The sequence below is a fragment of the Ranitomeya imitator genome, chromosome 5, assembly GCF_032444005.1.
Source record: "Ranitomeya imitator isolate aRanImi1 chromosome 5, aRanImi1.pri, whole genome shotgun sequence".
Taxonomy (NCBI): domain Eukaryota; kingdom Metazoa; phylum Chordata; class Amphibia; order Anura; family Dendrobatidae; genus Ranitomeya; species Ranitomeya imitator.
In genome coordinates this window covers 494,508,047-494,532,078 of record NC_091286.1, presented here as the reverse complement: position 1 = coordinate 494,532,078, position 24,032 = coordinate 494,508,047, and positions in this window count along the sequence as shown.

The following is a 24,032-nucleotide window of genomic DNA, read 5'->3' as shown; positions in this document are numbered from 1 at the left end:
GCTCCTGTGTATAATACCACCAGTGATCACTGTATTACCTATACATTATATACAGAGGTCCTGTGTACAATGTCACCAATGATCTCTGTATTACCTCTACACAGACACTGCATACTAAGTACAGATCTCCTGTGAATACTGGCACTTATGGTGATAGTATTATGTTTTTTTGTTTTTTTTATTACTGATCAGTATTGTACTATTCAGTCACTATGTGGTGGTAATATGTGGTCTGGAAATGGTGTTGTGGTATTTGTCCCTTGTGTGTGCTATTTGGTCACCAAGTGGTGGTAATATGTGGTGTTGGCATGGTGCGGTGGTATTTGTTCCTTGTATGTGATATTATTCGATCACTGTGGTTGCAATTTGTGGTCTGGTCATGGTGCAGTGGTATTTGTTCCTTGTATGTGATATTGGTCAAAATATTCCTAAATTGTAATGCATATTTTAACAAAAATTTAATAGGTTACAGTAGAGTAGGGCCCGGCCATTTTCCTGGAATAATCTGGTTCAGGTATATCGTGACCCCCGTCACATGACCCCCGTCACATGACCGAGGGGGCCCACAGTGTCTGAACAGCCCGGGGCCCTGGCTACCCTTAATCCACCCCTGGCTGCCTGTGTGTGTGATGGCTGCCTGTGTATGTGATGGCTGCGTGTGTGTGATGCATTTGTGTCAGAGCTGCGTGTGTGTGTGTGAGCTGCGTGCGTGTATGTAATTATATAGTGGGGCTGTGTGTGTGTGTGTCATTTTACAGTGGTGCCGTGCGTGTCATACATTATGGCTGTGCGTATGTGTCATTATACAGTGGGGCTGTGTGTGTATGTGTCATTGGTGCATTCACTCTGTGTCATTCTATGTGACTGCAGACTTGTGCATCTCACATTGCTCGCAGAGCTGTGGTTATTTGGCATGTGTCTGGCTGCAAGTTTGTGATTGGCATACATGCGGTCACATGCCGACAAGACTTGCATGGCGAATGCAACTGTATTGAACAAGGCCCAAAACCGTCTGGTCGAAATGTGGCTGGGAATATATATATTGCATGATTGTGGTCACAAGACCACCTGTTGCCGGCACCAGAGAATCCTCATAACGCACAGTGCGCACGATATGAGGATTCACACATAGTGACTGTAGACATGTAGCATTATATCCGACAACCCCTTTAAGGATGAGCCGCTCCTCATGGGCCACTGCTGTGTGCTTGCCCCCCAGGCCAAAATTTGCCAGTCAGCCCCTGAGATGGAGTATTGGTGATATCCAGGAGGAGGATCGCATCTTCCCTTATATCAGCCAAGGTTTCATCTTTACCACCTGCCATAAATCCAAGAGCTCCTACCTGGCATGGCTGCTCGCCCTCCCATGTTACAGGATTAGTCGTGTTAGAAGCAAAAATTTGTGTAAATGAATCCCTTTAGAAGGAAAACACGGAGAAGTAAACGCAAATATCGCCCCAAGATGGCGGAACAAGAGGAAGTTTGTCTCCTGGAGATAGAAGCAGCGGCTCAACCTAATCCTAGTGATTGCGTCGTCAACTTGACCCAACGTGAACTGGGTCTTGCACACCTAACGTTACTTTCGAAAGGCCTGAACTTTTGTATACCCAAATTTTTTGATTTTCCTACTTTTCAGATTGACCTATTTAAAGCTATTAGAAAAATTCATTTGCACAAATTTTTTGCTTCTAACACGACTAATCCTGTAACATGGGAGGGCGAGCAGCCATGCCAGGTAGGAGCTCTTGGATTTATGGCAGGTGGTAAAGATGAAACCTTGGCTAATATATGGGAGGATGCGATCCTCCTCCTGGATATCACCAATACTCCATCTAATCAACGGAAGAGCACGTCTACTGTTGTGAATTCTGTGGCCAAGCTCCCTCCTGTGGTCGTGAGTGGTACTTCGGCTGGTTCTGTCTATGAGCTTCCTTTGGTGGATGAGAGTGGTACTGCGGCTTCTGAGTTTCCTTCCTCAGGTGATGAGGTTAAATCGTTAGGTGCTGCTCTATTTAACTCCACCTAGTGCTTTGATCCTGGCCTCCAGTCAATGTTCTAGTATTGGTCTTGCTTCCTCCTGGATCGTTCCTGTGGCCTGTCTATCCTGCATAAGCTAAGTTTTGCTTGTGTTATTCTTGTTTGCTATTTTTTCTGTCCAGCTTGCTATATTGGTTTTTCTTGCTTGCTGGAAGCTCTGAGACGCAGAGGGAGCACCTCCGTACCGTTAGTCGGTGCAGAGGGTCTTTTTGCCCCTCTGCGTGGTTGTTTGTAGGTTTTTGTGTTGACCGCAAAGCTATCTTTCCTATCCCCGGTCTATTCAGTAAGTCGGGCCTCACTTTGCTAAATCTATTTCATCTCTGTGTTTGTATTTTCATCTTTACTCACAGTCATTATATGTGGGGGGCTGCCTTTTCCTTTGGGGAATTTCTCTGAGGCAAGGTAGGCTTATTTTTCTATCTTCAGGGCTAGTTAGTTTCTCAGGCTGTGCCGAGTTTCATGGGGAGCGTTAGGCGCAATCCACGGCTACCTCTAGTGTGGTGTGATAGGATTAGGGATTGCGGTCAGCAGAGTTTCCACGTCTCAGAGCTCGTCCTATGTTTTTGGGTAATTGTCAGGTCACTTTGTGTGCTCTGAACTTCAATGTCCATTGTGGTTCTGAATTACCTGTTCATAACAGTACTGGAGGCCCAAAGTACTAATGCTTCTCAATAGAGGGAAAAGAGAAGTTCTGAGACCATTTTTTTTTCTTTGCACTGTGTTCTGTCTTTCTTTTCCCCTTTACATCAGGGTGGTTCAGAACATAGGTGTGGACATGGACATTCAAGGTCTGTTTTCTTTGATGGATAATCTCGCTATAAATGTACAGAATATTCAAGATTTAGTGGTTCAGAATCCTATGTTAGAACCTAAAATTCCTATTCCTGAGTTATTTTCTGGAGATAGAGCTAAGTTTTTGAATTTTAAAAATAATTGTAAACTATTTCTGGCTTTGAAACCCCGCTCCTCTGGTGACCCAGTTCAACAAGTTAAGATCATTATTTCTTTATTACGTGATGACCCTCAAGACTGGGCATTTTCCCTTGCGCCAGGAGATCCTGCATTATGTAATATTGATGCGTTTTTTCTGGCGCTCGGATTGCTGTACGACGAACCTAATTCAGTGGATCAGGCAGAGAAAAATTTGCTGGCTCTGTGTCAGGGTCAGGATGAGATAGAGATTTATTGTCAGAAGTTTAGAAAGTGGTCCGTGCTCACTCAATGGAATGAATGTGCGCTGGCAGCTATTTTCAGAAAGGGTCTCTCTGAAGCCCTTAAGGATGTCATGGTGGGATTTCCTATGCCTGCTAATCTTAATGAGTCTATGTCTTTGGCCATTCAGATCGGTCGACGCTTGCGTGAGAGTAAATCTGTGCACCATTTGGCGGTATTATCTGAGCATAAACCTGAGCCTATGCAGTGCGATAGGACTTTGACCAGAGCTGAAAGGCAAGAACACAGACATCAGAATGGGCTGTGTTTCTACTGTGGTGATTCCACTCATGCTATCTCCGATTGTCCTAAGCGCACTAAGCGGTTCGCTAGGTCTGCCACCATTGGTACGGTACAGTCGATATTTCTTTTGTCCGTTACTTTGATCTGCTCTTTGTCTTCCTATTCTGTCATGGCATTTGTGGATTCAGGCGCTGCCCTGAATTTGATGGACTTGGAGTTTGCTAGGCGCTGTGGGTTTGTCTTGGAGCCCTTGCAGTGTCCTATTCCATTGAGAGGAATTGATGCTACGCCTTTGGCCAAGAATAAGCCTCAGTATTGCACCCAGCTGACCATGTGCATGGCTCCTGCGCACCAGGAGGATATTCGCTTTCTGGTGTTGCATAATCTGCATGATGTGGTCGTGTTGGGGTTGCCATGGCTACAAGTCCATAACCCAGTATTAGATTGGAAATCAATGTCTGTGTCCAGCTGGGGTTGTCAGGGGGTACATGGTGATGTTCCATTTCTGTCTATCTCATCATCCACTCCTTCTGAGGTCCCAGAGTTCTTGTCTGATTACCGGGATGTATTCGATGAGCCCAAGTCCAATGCCCTACCTCCGCATAGGGATTGTGATTGTGCTATCGATTTGATTCCTGGTAGTAAGTTTCCTAAGGGTCGACTGTTTAATTTATCTGTACCTGAGCACGCCGCTATGCGGAGTTACATGAAGGAGTCTTTGGAGAAGGGTCATATTCGCCCGTCATCGTCGCCATTGGGAGCGGGGTTCTTTTTTGTGGCCAAGAAGGATGGTTCGCTGAGACCTTGTATTGATTACCGCCTTCTAAATAAAATTACAGTCAAATTTCAGTACCCCTTGCCGCTGCTGTCTGATTTGTTTGCTCGGATTAAGGGGGCTAGTTGGTTCACCAAGATAGATCTTCGTGGTGCGTATAATCTTGTGCGTATTAAACGGGGCGATGAATGGAAAACACCATTTAATACGCCCGAAGGCCATTTTGAGTACCTGGTTATGCCATTCGGGCTTTCTAATGCTCCATCAGTGTTTCAGTCCTTTATGCATGACATCTTCCGAGAGTACCTGGATAAATTCCTGATTGTATACTTGGATGATATTTTGGTCTTCTCGGATGATTGGGAGTCTCATGTGAAGCAGGTCAGAATGGTGTTCCAGGTCCTGCGTGCTAATTCTTTGTTTGTGAAGGGGTCAAAGTGTCTCTTTGGTGTTCAGAAGCTTTCATTTTTGGGGTTCATTTTTTCTCCTTCTACTATCGAGATGGACCCTGTTAAAGTTCAGGCCATTTATGATTGGACTCAGCCAACATCTCTGAAGAGTCTGCAGAAGTTCCTGGGCTTTGCTAATTTTTATCGTCGCTTCATCAATAATTTTTCTATTATTGCTAAACCGTTGACTGATTTAACCAAGAAGGGTGCTGATGTGGTCAATTGGTCTTCTGCTGCTGTGGAAGCTTTTCAGGAGTTGAAGCGTCGTTTTTCTTCTGCCCCTGTGTTGTGCCAACCAGATGTTTCGCTTCCGTTCCAGGTCGAGGTTGATGCTTCTGAAATTGGAGCAGGGGCTGTTTTGTCGCAGAGAAGTTCTGATTGCTCGGTGATGAAACCATGCGCCTTCTTTTCCAGGAAATTTTCGCCTGCTGAGCGAAATTATGATGTTGGCAATCGAGAGTTGCTAGCCATGAAGTGGGCATTCGAGGAGTGGCGTCATTGGCTTGAAGGAGCTAGGCATCGCGTGGTGGTCTTGACTGATCACAAAAACTTGACTTATCTCAAGTCTGCCAAACGGTTGAATCCTAGACAGGCTCGTTGACCGCTGTTTTTCTCCCGTTTTGACTTTGTGGTTTCGTACCTTCCGGGCTCTAAAAATGTGAAGGCGGATGCCCTGTCTAGGAGTTTTGTGCCCGATTCTCCGGGTTTGCCTGAGCCGGCGGGTATTCTCAAAGAGGGGGTAATTTTGTCTGCCATCTCCCCTGATTTGCGGCGGGTGCTGCAAAAATTTCAGGCTAATAGACCTGACCGTTGCCCAGCGGAGAAACTGTTTGTCCCTGATAGGTGGACGAATAAAGTTATCTCTGAGGTTCATTGTTCGGTGTTGGCTGGTCATCCTGGAATCTTTGGTACCAGAGATTTGGTGGCTAGATCCTTTTGGCGGCCGTCTCTGTCGCGGGATGTGCGTTCTTTTGTGCAGTCCTGTGGGATTTGTGCTCGGGCTAAGCCCTGCTGTTCTCGTGCCAGTGGGTTGCTTTTGCCCTTGCCGGTCCCGAAGAGGCCTTGTACACATATCTCTATGGATTTTATTTCGGATCTCCCCGTCTCTCAAAGAATGTCGGTCATTTGGGTGGTTTGTGATCGCTTCTCTAAAATGGTCCATTTGGTGCCCTTGTCTAAATTGCCTTCCTCCTCTGATTTGGTGCCATTGTTTTTCCAGCATGTGGTTCGTTTACATGGCATTCCAGAGAACATCGTTTCTGACAGAGGTTCCCAGTTTGTTTCGAGGTTTTGGCGAGCCTTTTGTGCTAGGATGGGCATTGATTTGTCTTTTTCCTCGGCTTTCCATCCTCAGACAAATGGCCAGACTGAACGAACCAATCAGACCTTGGAAACATATCTGAGATGTTTTGTTTCTGCTGATCAGGATGATTGGGTGTCCTTTTTGCCTTTTGCTGAGTTCGCCCTTAATAATCGGGCCAGCTCGGCTACTTTGGTTTCGCCGTTTTTCTGCAATTCTGGGTTCCATCCTCGTTTCTCTTCAGGGCAGGTTGAGTCTTAGGACTATCCTGGTGTGGATACTGTGGTGGATAGGTTGCAGCAGATTTGGACTCATGTAGTGGACAATTTGACTTTGTCCCAGGAGAAGGCTCAACGTTTCGCTAACCGCAGGCGCTGTGTGGGTCCCCGACTTCGTGTTGGGGATTTGGTTTGGTTGTCATCTCGTTATATTCCTATGAAGGTTTCCTCTCCTAAATTTAAGCCTCGTTTCATTGGTCCATATAGGATTTCTGAGGTTCTTAATCCTGTGTCTTTTCGTTTGACTCTTTCAGCTTCTTTTTCCATCCATAACGTGTTCCATAGGTCATTGTTGCGGAGATACGTGGCACCTGTGGTTCCATCTATTGATCCTCCTGCTCCGGTTTTGGTTGAAGGGGAATTGGAGTATATAGTGGAGAAGATTTTGGATTCTCGTGTTTCGAGACGGAAACTCCAGTATCTGGTTAAGTGGAAAGGTTATGGTCAGGAAGATAATTCCTGGGTCTTTGCCTCTGATGTCCATGCTGCCGATCTGGTTCGTGCCTTTCATGTGGCTCATCCTGGTCGGCCTGGGGGCTCTGGTGAGGGTTCGGTGACCCCTCCTCAAGGGGGGGGTACGGTTGTGAATTCTGTGGCCAAGCTCCCTCCTGTGGTCGTGAGTGGTACTTCGGCTGGTTCTGTCTATGAGCTTCCTTTGGTGGATGAGAGTGGTACTGCGGCTTCTGAGTTTCCTTCCTCAGGTGATGAGGTTAAGTCGTTAGGTGCTGCTCTATTTAACTCCACCTAGTGCTTTGATCCTGGCCTCCAGTCAATGTTCTAGTATTGGTCTTGCTTCCTCCTGGATCGTTCCTGTGGCCTGTCTATCCTGCATAAGCTAAGTTTTGCTTGTGTTATTTTTGTTTGCTATTTTTTCTGTCCAGCTTGCTATATTGTTTTTTCTTGCTTGCTGGAAGCTCTGAGACGCAGAGGGAGCACCTCCGTACCGTTAGTCGGTGCGGAGGGTCTTTTTGCCCCTCTGCGTGGTTGTTTGTAGGTTTTTGTGTTGACCGCAAAGCTATCTTTCCTATCCTCGGTCTATTCAGTAAGTCGGGCCTCACTTTGCTAAATCTATTTCATCTCTGTGTTTGTATTTTCATCTTTACTCACAGTCATTATATGTGGGGGGCTGCCTTTTCCTTTGGGGAATTTCTCTGAGGCAAGGTAGGCTTATTTTTCTATCTTCAGGGCTAGTTAGTTTCTCAGGCTGTGCCGAGTTTCATGGGGAGCGTTAGGCGCAATCCACGGCTACCTCTAGTGTGGTGTGATAGGATTAGGGATTGCGGTCAGCAGAGTTTCCACGTCTCAGAGCTCGTCCTATGTTTTTGGGTAATTGTCAGGTCACTTTGTGTGCTCTGAACTTCAATGTCCATTGTGGTTCTGAATTACCTGTTCATAACAGTCTACTATTGATGGTCCTTTCCTTGGTGGTATTCCTTCCACATATATGCCCCCTTCTTTCCCTGGGAACATGGTGGATTTATTTGAGACACTTGTATTAAAAGACATGGAAGCCATACTGTATAAAAAAATCATCTGCTAATCTGACTTTGGCTGAAAAGGAGGCGTTAAAAGACATGGCTAGCTGGACAGATGTCATTATACGTCCAGCTGATAAAGGGGGCAAAGTTGTTTTAATATCAAGAGAGGCATATATAGCAGAAGCTTTACGGCAGTTATCAGATACCACCACTTATCTTCAATTGAAGGGGGATTATACACAAAAATTTAAAAGGGAACTCTGCTCCCTCTTGAGACGAGCAGTAGAGAATAAAATCATTACACAGAATAAAGCAGAAAGACTGCTACCTCAATTCCCCACAAAACCTCATTGGTATTTTCTCCCTAAAATTCATAAATCTGTCAGGTCGCCTCCTGGGAGACCGATCGTGTCAGGGATCGGTTCACTGACTGAACCCCTCTCCCAATATATTGATTGGCTTCTACGCCCCCTTTTGAAAGATATCCCCTCATACATTAAGGATATGAATTCTTTTTTGGAATGCATACAGAATATGGATTGGCAGCCGGGGTTCTCCCTGGCATCCATAGATGTGATCAGCCTATATACCAATATCCCGCAAGAATTAGGTATTCGCTCCATCAGACGAATTTTAGAGACCACTGATAAAAGCATCAATTATGTTGATTTTGTTTGTGAGAGTCTTCACTTCATTCTCACCCACAATACTTTCACTTTTCTTGATGTTTGGTATAGGAAAAACACAGGAATGAATGCCAGGTATATATATATTAATAAAATAGCCTATAAATCCTATGTATAATATCAGTTCTATACCCAGTACCACCTATGTCAGAGAGATGTAGTGAAAACCACTACTTAAACAAAGAAGGCATATACCAAATATGGAAATGGCCAACAGTTACAAAAGATAACAGAGAATGTATAAAGAATATTATTTTATTTTATTTAATTTTTTATATTATGCAATAGCAGTCAATATATACACTATATAATACATAAGATTAAAATATAATTATATCACCATATATAAAATCTATGTGTATTAGTATACAATGGGCACATAAAAACCTCATATATAGATCAGATGGTTCGGTCACACAAAAAGGTAGTAAAATATATTTTAGAGGAATAGTAAAAAAATGATGATGAATACCCGAAAGATGGTAAAAGAACGCTCAAAAATTATATATAGAAAAATATTTTTAGACAAATATATATTTATAGATTGGTCCACCTGGCTCATAAATGCTATGTGTAAAAAAAGTGTATAGAAGATATATTAAAAGTGCAAAGTGCTAGTAAACAATATACTGAGAGATTTCACATAAGATTAGGGACTGACGAAGGAACTTCTGGGTCCGAAACACGTGTCGGGGTGCACATCCTCAGTCATTTGGCGGTCCTGGTGATATTGCCCGTATTTCCTATAGTAAGTAGCAATTGTCTAGCTATATATATGTGTCACTACCCTGGCCGGATATGTGCTTTGTGTATCTGACATACCTTGTCATTACTGAACACTCTAACTAGCACTTTACCCTAATCTTATGTGAAATCTCTCAGTATATTGTTTACTAGCACTTTGGGATTGAGAAAGTTTTTCTGCCAAAACAAGGAGGAGATCTGCAGAGGTTATTACTACAACGAGAGGCTAGATGGATTATGAGAGCAAAGGCGACAGGACCGGCTGGTCTCAATGAAAAAATCGATGTCCGTGTTTTTATAGAAATTGCGTTTTGATATACCGCTATAATAGTACCATCCTTATTGCGATCAGTTAGTGATGTATAACGGGTGTCTTCTTTCCATTGTTATTTCTCGGTGGAATTATGTTTGTAAATGTATAGATTGGTAGATATAAGGGAATTAGATGCAATACCAACTCTGGGGATACACTGTATCAACGTTATGTAAGTGTATTCTGTACGGTCTCAATTTTGTTTGATATGATTGTTTGTGTTTAACATTAACATTTTGTTGGATTTCGTGACTCCAGGTGTATATATACAATATCGTTGTGCATATGCCCTTTTGCTGATTTTGATATTCACGTTTTTAATTGTGTTTTAATTTGCACCTGTTTTCTGCCTACGCTGTTCGGGACCTACGTCAGAGGGGGCGGTGTTTCGGCACTTATCTCACCTGGCGTTACTTCCTCCCAGTGTGGACCCGTAGAAGCGCCGGTGTTGGCGTGAAACGGCTGTTGTCCTCTCCCCGCTCACCTCTTCTTGTTTTTTGTCTCCCCCGTGCCGTGAAGATGTGTTCACAGTTGCTTCAATAAAGGAATAGTCTGCTTGACAGGGTCGGTGAGTTTTTTTCTATTTTTGCTACTGTATGTGATATTATTCGATCACTGTGGTGGTAATATGCGGTCTGGTCATGGTGTAGCGGTATTTGTTCCTTGTATGTGACATTATTGGTCATTTTAAAAATTGAAAAATAAATAAAAATATACCTAAACTGTATTGCATATTTTAACAAATATTTAATAGGTTACAGTAGAGTAGGGCCCGGCCAAAAGTGTCTACCGTGTTATGGTAGAGAAAAATTACCGCACACAATACTGGTATGATGCAGAAAAAGGTATATGCCAGGTTTATTCAAAAGAAGAAACAAAAAGGTTGCCACAGATTTTTGCAGACGGAAATATACAAGTAGACAGAAACCCAACGTTTCGACCCTCCTGGGTCTTATTCATGGGGTTACTCTGATCCTTTGTTACAAATGGAAAAGAGTGGCAATAGTAGACGGTGGGCGACCAATTCCTCTAAAGCATAACCTTGTAATAGGGCCAGTATTAGGTCTCTGTGTCCCGGGTGGAGGAAGGCTGGTTGCAGGGGCCGTCACTTTTAAGGGTGGCCTGTGTGTCCTATGTTATGATGCGGGGTCAGCGGCGCTCCCGCTGTAATTTTAATTTGCACCTGTTTTCTGCCTACGCTGGTCGGGACCTACGTCAGAGGGGGCGGTGTTTCGGCACTTATCTCACCTGGCGTAACTTCCTCCCAGTGTGGACCCGTAGAAGCGCCGGTGTTGGCGTGAAACGGCTGTTGTCCTCTCCCCGCTCACCTCTTCTTGTTTTTTGTCTCCCCCGTGCCGTGAAGATGTGTTCACAGTTGCTTCAATAAAGGAATAGTCTGCTTGACAGGGTCGGTGAGTGTTGCCACGTTTTTTTTCTATCTTTGCTACTATGTGTCTACTTTGCTTCGGACGTGAGCACCTCCCCTAAGTGTTAGGCTCGGCTGCTTAACTAGTGACTCCACACTTAGTCTCGCTGCTGGGCTGTGCTGTTATTTCTTTTTTTGCATTGGAATATCACATACAAGGAACAAATACCACAACACCATGTCCAGACCACATATTACCACCACATAGTGACTGAATACTACAATTCTGATCAGTAATTAAAAAAAAGCACCATACTATCACCATAAGTGCCATTATACACAGGAGATCTGTACTTAGTATTCAGTGTCTGTGTACAGATAATACAGTGATCACTAGTGAAATTATACACAGGAGCTCTGTATATAGTATGCAGTGTATAGTGTCAGTGTATAGGTAACACACTGACTCACCAGTGACGTCTCTAGGTGAAGTCCTTCATCTTTCATCCAGCACAGACAGCCATCACTTCTTCCAGCCAGGACTCGTCTCTGCAGGAAATAACACAGTTATCTCGAGCTCCGCTTGTAGAACAAATTACTTAATTTTTCCCAACTTCTACATTACACCACATGAATAAAAAGAGGCAACATAGGGTCACTCTACACAGTAACAGGACCGCCCCCTCATTTAAAACAGTATACTCAAAAAATAACATAAATACATCACCGCAGTAATAATGTTCCTTAATTAGCCCCTATGGTAATAATATTCCCCATCCTGGCCACCGTGTGTCTCATTCCTGGCGTCCGCCATATGTTCTCCCATCCTGCCCTCATGAATATCCATTCTGCCCCATATGATCTCCCCATCCTGCCCCATCTGTCTCAATCATATCCATCCTGCCCCTTGATCCTGCACGATCTGTCTCCAATCCTGCCCTATCTGTCTCCAATTCTGCCCCCAGTGTCTCCAATCATGCCCCATGTCTTTCATCCTGCCCTGTGTCTCCATTCTGCCCCGTCTCCAATCATGCCCCCATGTCAGCAATCCTGCCACTTGTCTCCAATCATGCCCCCTGTGTCTCCATTCTGCCTCATCTGTCTCCAGTCTTGCCCCCATGTCTTTCTTCCTGCCTCGTGTCTCCAATCATGCCCCGTATCTCCATTCTGCCCCGTGTCTCGCATTCTGCCCCTGTGTCCAGCATTCTGCCCCTGTGTCCAGCATTCTGCCCCTGTGTCCAGCATTCTGCCCCTGTGTCCAACATTCTGCCCCAGCGTGTCCAGCATTCTGCCCCAGTGTGTCCAGCATTTCTGCCCCAGCGTGTCCAGCATCTCTGCCCCGGGGCCCCCTGGATCGCCGCTCTCAAAAAAAAGCCAAAACATGACTTCTTACCTGGCTGTGCTCCTGCAGAGGGCGAAGCTCACTCCCTCCACGCAGGTGAAGCACGCACTCGCCGGCGGCTGACAATGACGTCAGACGCCGGCGAAGTGCGTACTGCAGCTCAAATCAGCTGCCAGCCTCCGACTGGCTGGCGGCCGTTAACTATCGACGTGCGGGCGCGGGCCCGCACATCAATAGCGTGCCGCAGCGCCTGTAGGGGGGCCCGGTGAGCAGATGAGACGGGGCCCGATGCGGGCCCCCTCTGCCCACTGGGCCCCATACGCCAGTCATGGCTGTAATGCCCTGATGGCGGCCCTGGTGGGCCCCTAGAGTCTATTCACCCTGTGGGTCCCAGACACCCCAGTCTGACCCTGCATGGACCGATCCTACCGACTACGGCAAATGTAAACACGAGAGCGGTAGTCATGACCGAGTTGCTGTCCGGTTAAAGGGAACCTGTCACCCCCAAAATCGAAGGTGAGCTAAGCCCATCGGCATCAGGGGCTTATTTACAGCATTCTGTAATGCTGTAGATAAGCCCCCGATGCAACCTGAAAGATGAGAAAAAGAGGTTAGATTATACTCACCCAGGGGCGGTCCCGCTGCGGTCCGGGGCCTCCCATCTTCATATGATGACGTCCTCTTCTTCTCTTCACGCTGCGGCTCTGGCACAGGTGTACTTTGTCTGTCCTGTTGAGGGCAGAGCAAAGTACTGCAGTGCGCAGGTGCTGGGCCTCTCTGACCTTTCCCGGCGCCTGCGCACTGCAGTACTTTGCTCTGCCCTCAACAAGACAGAGAAAATGCTTGTTACAGAATGCTGTAGATAAGCCTCTGATGCCCGTAGGATTAGCTCATCTTCGATTTTGGGGGTGACAAGTTCCCTTTAAGCTCTGGCACTTTACAGGAGATCAGTGTCCCAGTCCCAGTGTGCTGTCAGGTGTGGGGGACAGCACACTCCCTTGTATATAAATATCCCAAACACTGCGGTCCCCATGAATCTGCCCAGTGGCCAGAGTAATTGATGTTGCTGGCCGGAGGTACTTTATCTCTGTTCTAAAGTTATGTGATAATTCTATGCAGTAAAGTCACAACCAGACCTAGAGATGGTAAATATTATTTATTTTAGTAATATTTTGTAATTAATGGAATATATGACAACATGATAGTCTGGGGTTGCAGCTGTTATCAGGATCACTGCACATGATGGAATCAGTATCTCTACAAAGCAGATGAGGAATCTGTGGATCATACGGGAAATGATCTGTAACTTCTGCAGATTTCTGTAAAGAGAAGAAGTCACATTATTACATCACATCAATAGATTCCGAATAACAAATTAAATACAAATGAGCTGGAGACTAAAAGAAAGCTAAATCTAATATCTACTTATTATGGGATGGAGGCGTAATGGTAGACAACTTACCATCCAATGTTTTTGGGAAATCTCTGTTCATAGCCTTTAATGCTTGGCGAGATGTTGACCAAAGCTGTTGGTAAGCTAAAACCACACCAGAACAGTATGGAAATAAAGGAAGCTTTTTTCTCCAGTCTTCAAAATAATGTAGATTTCTGTGAAGAGAACACAAGATATTACATCACATCCATAGATTCGTATTAAAAAGTAAATATTAATGGGCTGGAGACTAAAAAATAACTAATTCTGATACCTACTTACAAGAAGTACAGGTTATTCTGATCTAATTCCTCAATGTTCTCCAGACTTGGACCTTCCTTCTACAAAAATGAGAAAATACAAATTATTTTTCATTTTACATGTAATATACATGTTATAGGACAAAGAGAATGAGAGATGACGTACCATCTGGTGTTTTGGGGATATCCGTGCTCATAGCTCGTCATGTTTGATGAGATGGTGACCAAAGCTGATGGTAAACTACAGAGAGACCAGAACAGTAAAAAAGATTAGGTGATTTTTTTCCAATCTTCAAAATGATGCAGATTTCTTTGAAGAAATTATGACAAAATATTACCCCACATCAATTGACTCCTAGTAAAAAAAAAAAAGGTATTAATCAGCTGGAAAATAAAAGAAAGCAAATTCTAATATCTACTTACATGCATGATACAAGTCATTCTGATCTAACTCCTAGGTGTTCTCCAGACTTAGACATTTCCTCTACAAAAAAAGAGAAAACAATTAATTCTATGTTACATGTTATATTCATACTAGCTATTGAACCCGTTCTACGCCCATGTGGCAGCAATTATATTGGTATATGGTCTCCATCCTTGGTATGTGCTGCTTCCATCCTGCGCCCTAATCTTGTCATGTGCTGCGACCATCTTGCGCCCCCATTCTGTCATGTGCAGCCCCCATCCTGTGCCACATTCCTGTCATGTGCAGCCCCCATCCTGCGCCCTCATCCTGTTTTGTGCGCCTCCATCTTGTCATGTGCTACTCTCATCCTGTGCCCTGATCCTGTCATGTGCTCCCATCCTGCACCCGCATCTTGTCGTGTGCTGCTCCCATCCTGCGCTCCCATTCTGTTATGTGCTACTCCCATCCTGAGCCCCCATTTTGTCATGTGCTGGTCCTTTCCTGCATGCCCATCCTGTCACGAGCTGCTTCCATCCTGTGCCGCTCCCATCCTGCGCCCCCATTCTGTCATGTGCTGCTCCCATCCTGCTCCCCCATCCTGTATTGTGCTGCTCCCATCCTGCGCCACCATTCGGTAATGTGCTGCTCCCATCCTGCGCCCCCATTCTGTCATGTGCTGAACCCATTCTCCACCCCCATTCTGTCATGTGCTGCTCCCATCCTGCGCCTCCATTCTGTCATGTGCAGTAAAAAGTCACTGGCTTGCTGCGCTGACGTATTTTCTATATATATTCAGTAGAAAGTGGCTGGATTGCTCAGCTGACGTATTTTATATATAGATTCAGTCTAAAAATGGTGCCACAAAGTGCGGACTGCGCAAGCGCTGATTCCGGCGCCCCAACCCTCCTGGGCCACAATCCTCATCCCCGGATGCGTAACTCTGTGGGGTCCAGACTGCGCAGGTGCGTCGTGCTTGTGCAGTCTATAAAGGCTTCGGACAGAGTGACGCTCCTAGCATTATATTATAGATTATGGGACAGATGAATGAGAGATGACTTACCATCTGGTGTTTTTGGGAGTCTCTGTTTATAACCTTTCATGGTAGATGTTGACCAAAGCTGATGGTAAACTAAAGAGAAAGCAGAACAGCAGGAAGTTAAACCATTTTTTTACAGCCTTTAAATGAATGTGGTTTTAATGTATGCATAACTCCCTTACCTGATCTGGAATTCAGAATGGTCTTTTCCACTGTCCGCACCATCACGATGGTGCTTTATTGTAAGCATTGGTGACGGCACAGGGGGCACAGAGAGCTGGAGCGGAGCCATCTACGCACACAGCCCTTATGGAAGATGTGATTGCATGGGAGGACTGTGACCTGCTCTCCGACCTCATATTCAGTCATGCAGATGACACACGACTGGACCTCCTGTGGGGTTACCACCTTTGTTGGGAGATTTGCAATTTGCAGTTTTCTCCTGCCAATCCGACTAATCCTTCCCATTTGCACAGGTACGTTTTGTGCAGGTGGAGCCTGCTCCTGTGGAGCCTGTGGCAGTGGTGGTGTCATCACACCCACTTCCTGCCGTTGAATGGGTGGGAGGGGACGGCCGCCATCCCTGCTGCTCTCTCCTGTTGATGTGGATGGCTCTGCAGGGGCTGGTCTTAGAGGAGAGCGGCTTCTTTCTCTGCTCTCTTCTTGTCCTCTAGGCCTTGGAGGATCTATGGCCTGTCTCCCTCTCCTCTCAGTGACAGCATTGTTGTCACTCTGACGTCCATGACGACTGGCAGAAGGCCTCTCCTGATCTCTTTGAGGAGACCTAGTCCGTCCATGGAGAATTATGGTTTGACCTATAAAAAAATGAGAATTTATCAGAATTATTCCCAATTTTATCAATCACTTTTGGGTTATAGCGATGGGCTTGTCTGATTCTGTGGTGTTTAGGGAGGGTAACCCTAGAAGAATGTACCTTTATTTTGGACTAAGTAAACCTGCATTGTCTGCCCCGAAATGTGGCCCAGCGTATCCCAGAGATAGCTCCTCTCAGGAAAGCCCTATAAGATGTGAATAATGTCTATCTCCCCGGAATATTTCACTTACCTCGGTTTTCTGGTCGTCGCAGCCATGCCTCATTGTCCTCAATCAGCTGACGCAGCTCCCTGGCACTCATGGCTTAGGTACCTGAAGCTGACTGATGGAATATTGGAGAACTAAGCTCTCCGGTGGCACCGCTGTTATTGTGCTCTGATCAAAGATCAAAAAAAGCAATGGAAGTAATCACTAGATGTGTAAAACAAACTAGTTCGCTCTTCCAGAACCAAAATAAAGTCTCAGCAAAAGCCTCAACTCAAGAAATGGCGCTGATATCACAGTGCCCTGAGTTTATATACCCTCAGGACATTCCATAATGCCATTATGACATCATAATTGAGTACCAGCCTAAGCATTTCATTGTGACATCAGAGAAGCCAAGCTGCCATGTTCTTCATAATTTATAGTTGTGGGTGGTACATTATTGCTAAACTGTACAGACCTCAGCTGCTGCAGAACCTCTTTGACAGAGGTTGATAGGAACTGAGGCGTGTATTATGAAGCTCTGTAGAAGATGATGTTTGTATTACGAAAATCTGAGGCAGCTGAGCGGAGTATTATTTTATTTTTTGGCACAGTAGAAGCCATTTTCATCAAAATTCATTTGGGTCACAATAACTCTGCAGGAAGAGCTATTCAGTGTCCAAACTCTTATTCAGGGCCAGCGTCAGCACCTGGGCAAGTAACAACAAAAAACTGACTGGCACATCCAAACTAGTCTCAATGGTTGCATACTAGGAGCAGCTACCTCCATATACAACATACAAAAAAAGGGTTGTGCTCTATCGTGCTAAAGCATGTCAATGTGAAATACATGAATATATGAATAGCAATATGGCACCCGGGCAAGTGTCAGGGCCCTGAGTAGGCGGAGGGCCAATTCGGCATCGAGGACACAGGCGCACGTTGGAGGCCCGATATCAGCGCCCACAAGAGGACCCCCCTGCTTGCTCAGGGCCCCGGTACATGCAATACTTACCTCTCCCCGCTCCTTCACTGCAATATATGGGGCCCATCATATACTGGAGCATTATATTGGGCCCATCATATACTGGAGCATTATATGGGGCCCAGCATATACTGGAGCATTATATAGGGCCCTGCATATACTGGAGCATTATTTGGGGCCTAGTAAATACTGGAGCATTATATGGGGCCCAGCATATACTGGTGCATTATATGGGTCTCATCATATACTGGAGTATTATATGGGGCCCAGCATATACTGGAGCATTATATGGGGCCCAGTATATACTGGAGCATTATATGGGGCCCATCATATACTGGAATATTATAAGGGGCCCAGTATATAGGCATATATAGGCATGGAGCGCATATTCATCACCTTAACCCCTTTACCCCCAAGGGTGTTTTGCACATTAATGACCAGGCCAATTTTTACAATTATGACCACTGTCCATTTATGAGGTTATAACTCTGGAATGCTTCAACGGATCCCGGTGATTCTGACATAGTTTTCCCATGACATATTGTACTTCATGATAGTGGTAAAATTTCTTTGATATTACTTGCTTTTATTTGTGAAAAAAATGGAAATTTGGTGAAAATTTTGAAAATTTTGCAATTTTTCAACTTTGAATTTTCATGCCCTTAAATCACAGAGATATGTTACACAAAATACTTAATAAGGAACATTTCCCACATGTCTACTTTACATCAGCACAATTTTGGAACTATTTGGAAGTTATAAGGGTTAAAAGTTGACCAGCGATCTCTCATTTTTACACCATTTTTTCAGGGACCACATCACATTTGAAGTTACTTTGAGGGGTCTATATAATAGAGAATATCAAAAAGTGACACCATTCTAAAAACTGCACCCCTCAAGGTGGTCAAAACCACATTTAAGAAGTTTATTAGCTGACAGTTAATTAGTTTGGCAACTGTCACACACTAAAAGACGCTTTTTATTGCAAAAAATTGTTTTTGCGTCACCACATTTTAAAAGCTATAATTTTTCCATATTTTGGTCCACAGACTCATGTAAGGTCTTGCTTTTTGTGGGACGAGTTGATGTTTTTATTGGTACCTTTTTCGAGCACATGACATTTTTTGATCGATTTTTATTCCAATTTTTGTTAGGCAGAAAGAACAGAAACCAGCAATTCATGAATTTCTTTTGGGGAGGCGTTTATACCGTTCCGCGTTTGGTAAAATTGATAAAACAGTTTTATTCTTTGGGTCAGTACGATTACAGCGATACCTCATTTATATCTTTTTTTATGTTTTGGCGCTTTTATACAATAAAAACTATTTTATTTAAAAAATAATTATTTTGCATCGCTTTATTCTGAGAGCTGTAACTTTTATTTTTTTGTGGATGACGCTATGTGGCTGCTCATTTTTTGCGGGACAAGATGACATTTTCAGCGCTACCATGTTTATTTATATTCGTCTTTTTGATCGCATTTTAATCCACTTTTTGTTCGGCGGTATGATGATAAAGCATTGTTTTTTGCCTCTTTTTTTCTTACAATGTTCACTGAAGAGGTTAACTAGTGGGACTGGTTTATAGGTCGGGTCGTTACGGACGTGTTGATACCAAATATGTGTGCTTTTAATTTTTTTTTAATTTACATAAAGAAATGTATTTATTGGAACAATATTTATTTATTTTTTCTTTATTTAGGAATTTTTTTAATATTTTTACACAGTGTAATATTTTTGTTTTACTTTTTTACATTGTACCAGGGTGGGACATCACTGTATACAGTCAGATCGCTGATCTGACACTTTGCAGAGCACTGTGTCTGATCAGCGATCTGACAGGCAGTGCAGGAAGCTTGCCGGCGCCTGCTCTCAGGAGGCACTGACAAGCCACCTCCCTGCAGGACCTGGAAGGACCCCACGGCCACCTTGGATCCAGAGACCTGCAGGAGACAGGAGATGACCCTCGGAGCAATGCAATCACATTGCTTTGTTCTGAGGGTCTCAGGGAAGCACACAGGGAGCCCCCTCCCTGCGCGATGCTTCCCTGTTCCGGGGGTTAAAGTGCCGGGAGCAGTTTGTGACTGCTCCTGGCACAAGTGACGGACATAAGCGCGGCTGATCGCATATGACGTACTATCCTGTCGATGGTGATATGGGCCCAGGTCACCTCGACGGGATAGTACGTCTAATGTCAGAAAGGGGTTAATGAACGGTACCACGTGACTACTGAGCACAGGAAGAGCTGCAGGCAGGCGCTGGTGGCCGAAACGAGATGCAGTGCCAGCACGCAGGGCACGCAGGTAGGTGAGTATGATGCGTTATTTTTTTTTTTAATAGGAAACATGGACACAGAGATAAGGGATAACGTGGCATGTATACAGGGACAGAACAGGGGAGGCATGCAGAAAGGGGCAGGGATGGGGAGGCATTCAAACCAGGACAGGGAAGGGGGAGCCATGCATAGCAGGACAGGGATGAGGGGACAATGCATACCTGGCTTATACTCGAGTCAATAAGCAATCTAACATAATTGTAAATCCCAGCTATAGTATGTGCACAGTAGATGTGCAGGAGCCGCCTGTGCTTTAGGCTGTGTGCACACGTTGCGCATTTTTCACGTTTTTTTTGCTATAAAAACGCATACATTATGCATCCCATCACATAGAATGCATTCCGCAATTTTTGTGCACGTAATGCGTGTTTTTCCGCGAAAAAAAACAATCGTAGTAAAAAATGCAGCATGTTCATTCATTTGGCGGATTTTTCGCGTTTTTTCCCGCTATTTAATGCATTCGGAAGCTCTGGAAAAAACACACAAAAAATGAGTCAAAAACGCAAAAAAAACGCATGCGGATTTCTTGAAGAAAATGTCCGGTTTTGCTCAGGAAATTTCTGCAAGAAATCCTGAACGTGTGCACATAGCCTTTCAGTTGATGCTCCACTATAACGGGGATAACGACTATCAGATATTTGCATATATCTGTAGGGTGGGCCAGCCCCTAGAGTCCATTCACCCTGTGGGTCCCAGATACCCCAGTCTGACCCTGCATGGATCTATCCTTCCGACTACGGCAAATGTAAACTCCACGAAAGCGGTAGTCATGACCGAGTTGCTGTCCGGTTAAAGGGAACCTGTCACCCCCAAAAGCGAAGGTGAGCTAAGCCCACCAGCATTAGGGGCTTATCTACAGCATTCTGTAATGCTGTAGATAAGCCCCCGATGTAACCTGAAAGATGAGAAAAAGAGGTTATATTATACTCACCCAGTGGCGGTCCCGCTGCGGTCCGGGGCCTCCCATCTTCATAGGATGACGTCCTCTTCTTCTCTTCATGCTGTGGCTCTGGCGCAGGTGTACTTTGTCTGTCCTGTTGAGGGCAGAGCAAAGTACTGCAGTGCGCAGGTGCTGGGCCTCTCTGGCCTTTCCGGCGCCTGCGCAATGCAGTACTTTGCTCTGCCCTCAACAAGACAGAGAAAACGCTTGTTACAGAATGCTGTAGATAAGCCCCTGATGCCCGTAGGCTTAGCTCATCTTCGATTTTGGGGGTGACAAGTTCCCTTTAAGCTCTGGCACTTTACAGGAGAACAGTGTCCCAGTCCCAGTGTGCTGTCAGGTGTGGGAGACATCACACTCCCTTGTATATAAATATCCCAAACACTGCGGTCCCCATGAATCTGCCCTGTGGCCAGAGTAATTGATGTTGCTGGCCGGAGATACTTTATCTCTGTTCTAAAGTTATGTGATAATTCTATGCAGTAAAGTCACAACCAGACCTAGAGATGGTAAATATTATTTATTTTAGTAATATTTTGTAATTAATGGAATATATGACAACATGATAGTCTGGGGTTGCAGCAGTTATCAGGCGCCGGACCGGACCACGACGCCCATCGGACCGGACCGCACCTAGGTGAGTATAATATAACCTCTTTTTCTCATCTTTCAGGATACATTGGGGGCTTATCTACAGCATTCCAGAATGCTGTAGATAAGCCCCTGATGACGGTGGGCTTAGCTTACCTTCCATTTTGGGGGTGACAGGTTCCCTTTAACCCCCGCAGCCCTTTTTCGTTTTTGCATTCTTGTTTTTTGCTTCCTTCCTTCCCAGAGCCATAACTTTTTTATTTTTCCGTCAATATGGCCATGAGAGGGCTTATTTTTTGCGGGACGAGTTGTACTTTTGAATGACAGCATTGGTTTTACCATGACGTGTACTAGAAAATGGGAAAAAATTGCAAGTGTGGTGAAATTGCAAACAAAGTGCAATCTCACAGTTGTTTTTTGTTTGGATTTTTTACCATGTTCACTAAATGCTAAAACTGACCTGATATTACGATTCTCCATTACGAGTTCATAGACACCAAACATGTCTAGGTTCTTTTTTATCTAATTGGTGAAAACAAAATTCCAAAGTTTGCTTAAAAACCCCCAAACAATTGCGCCTTTTTACGATACCTGTAGCGTCTCCATTTTTCATGATCTGGAGTTGGGTGAGGGCTTATTTTTTGCATGACAAGCTGACGTTTTTAATGATACCATTTTGGTGCAGATACATTCTTTTGATCGCCCGTTATTGCATTTCAATGCAATGTCACAGCGACCAAAAAACATAATTCTGGCGTTTTTACTTTTTTTCTTGCTACGCCGTCTAGCGATCAGGTTAATCCTTTTTTTATTGATCGGGCGATTCTGAACGCGGCAATACCAAATATGTGTATGTTTGATTTTATTGTTTTATTTTGAATGGGGGTGAAAGGGAGGTGATTTGAACTTTTATATTTTTAAAAGCATTTTTTTTTTTACTTTTGGCATGCTTAAATAGTCTCTGCTGCCATAACCGGATCGGCTCTGCTACATACAGGCAATGATTAGATCGCCTCTATATAGCAGAATTACTCACTTGCTATGAGCGCTGACCACAGTAGTTGTCAGCTCCCTATTTAACACTGATTGAGCAAAGTTGAGTTCTGTTTTCACTGCTGTGCTCTGAACACTGCTGTGGTAATGACTGGTCGGACATCCTGCCATAGCTACCGAGCTTTTCTGGGAGGAGCTTATTCAAGCAGTGAGACCTGCTCAGTGCCTGATATTAGTAGTATAGTGTCAGGCTGCGGACCTGTGTTCACCGCCGCCGCCCAGAATTCCTGTCACCACTTGCCAGTGAATGCTGCGTGTGCGGTTACAGGGGAAATGTGCACAACCCTGGGCTACAATAAAATGGTGCCTGGCTCTCTCCACAGTTGTGGACTGGATAGACAAGGGGGCGTGCCAATTTCAAAGCCTCAATTTAGGAGATGCAAGCAAACGGGCTGCCATATTTGTGGCTCTGAAGCTGATATTGAGCTGCCAAGGTGAACTGCAAAAGTCTCGTAAAATAAGGGTGAACACTGTAAATATTGAGTCTTTTCATAACCCCGATGTATTTATTAATAAAAGTTTAAACACCTTGTAGTGAAATATGTATACAAATATATGTGTGCAGTGAACTATGTATAGGGTTATTGTGTGACTAGTAATAATTGAACATCTGTCCTGAAGGCTGAAGGTCTCACCCAGGTGTTAATATGTATTTTCCATAGACAGCAGACTTCTGTCTCCATTCCCACCAGGGGGTCGTGCTTGGAGCCAAGAAGAAAGAGAACATTTGACACCTCCTAGCTCTTTGAAGAGAGATGTCAATTACAGCCTGTCACTATCTGTGGGAAGCTTTACACAAAGAATCTCAGAGAAAATAATATATTAATTGGGGGCCCGGCCGTGGTCCAATCAAAAACAAGCAATTAGAATATGAACTTGAGGGGCTGGTCTAGAAATCTGACCTCCAGGGTGACTCTATAAATTTGGCTTGTATACATTCAAAATTGTTCCCATGTGAGGGCAGCCTGTGAAGCTGATGTGATCCAGTCTATATTCATCCTACCCTCAGGGAGCAGAAGCAGACTACAAGTTAGCTATTTCTGTAAGTTTTCTCCTGTTTATTTTATACTGTTTTGCATAGTTGTATGGCTTTTTATTACCATATTTTTATACCTTTTTCTTTACTGTAAACACTGAATTTTTTTGTATTAATAATAATAATCTTTATTTATATAGCGCCAACATATTCCGCAGCGCTTTACAGTTTAACAGCTTCAAACACAACAGTCATAAGTAACAATGTTAACAATACAATAATTAAAGCAACACAAGACGACCCTGCTTGTGAGAGCTTACAATCTACAACGAGGTGGGGAAATACAAAGTACAGGTGTGTATTTACAATGATGTATTTACAATGATGGTCCAGCCATCTTCAGGGAGTGGGGGATAGATGGAAGTAGTGAATGGGCTACACACAAACAAAATATTAAAGCATAAAACTTTAACAAGTTGAACCTCGTATGTTCTAAAGAATCCATAGCCTTAAACTGTGCGATAGCCTTATGAGTGACAGACAACAGTAGTAAATTTCCGGGACTCATCGCCCCTGTATTCGGTGAGTGGTGGCAGCGTGTATGGGCAGGTGTGTGTAATTATATTGATCAGAGCTACATATAAAATTATGCAGAACAACTCCTAATAGTATATATATAATTAGGCAAATGGAGTCAAAAAAACTGTTTTGTAAATAAAAGGGTATAACATTTATTAAATTCACATTTTATGACAATACCACAATCTCAGTTTTTC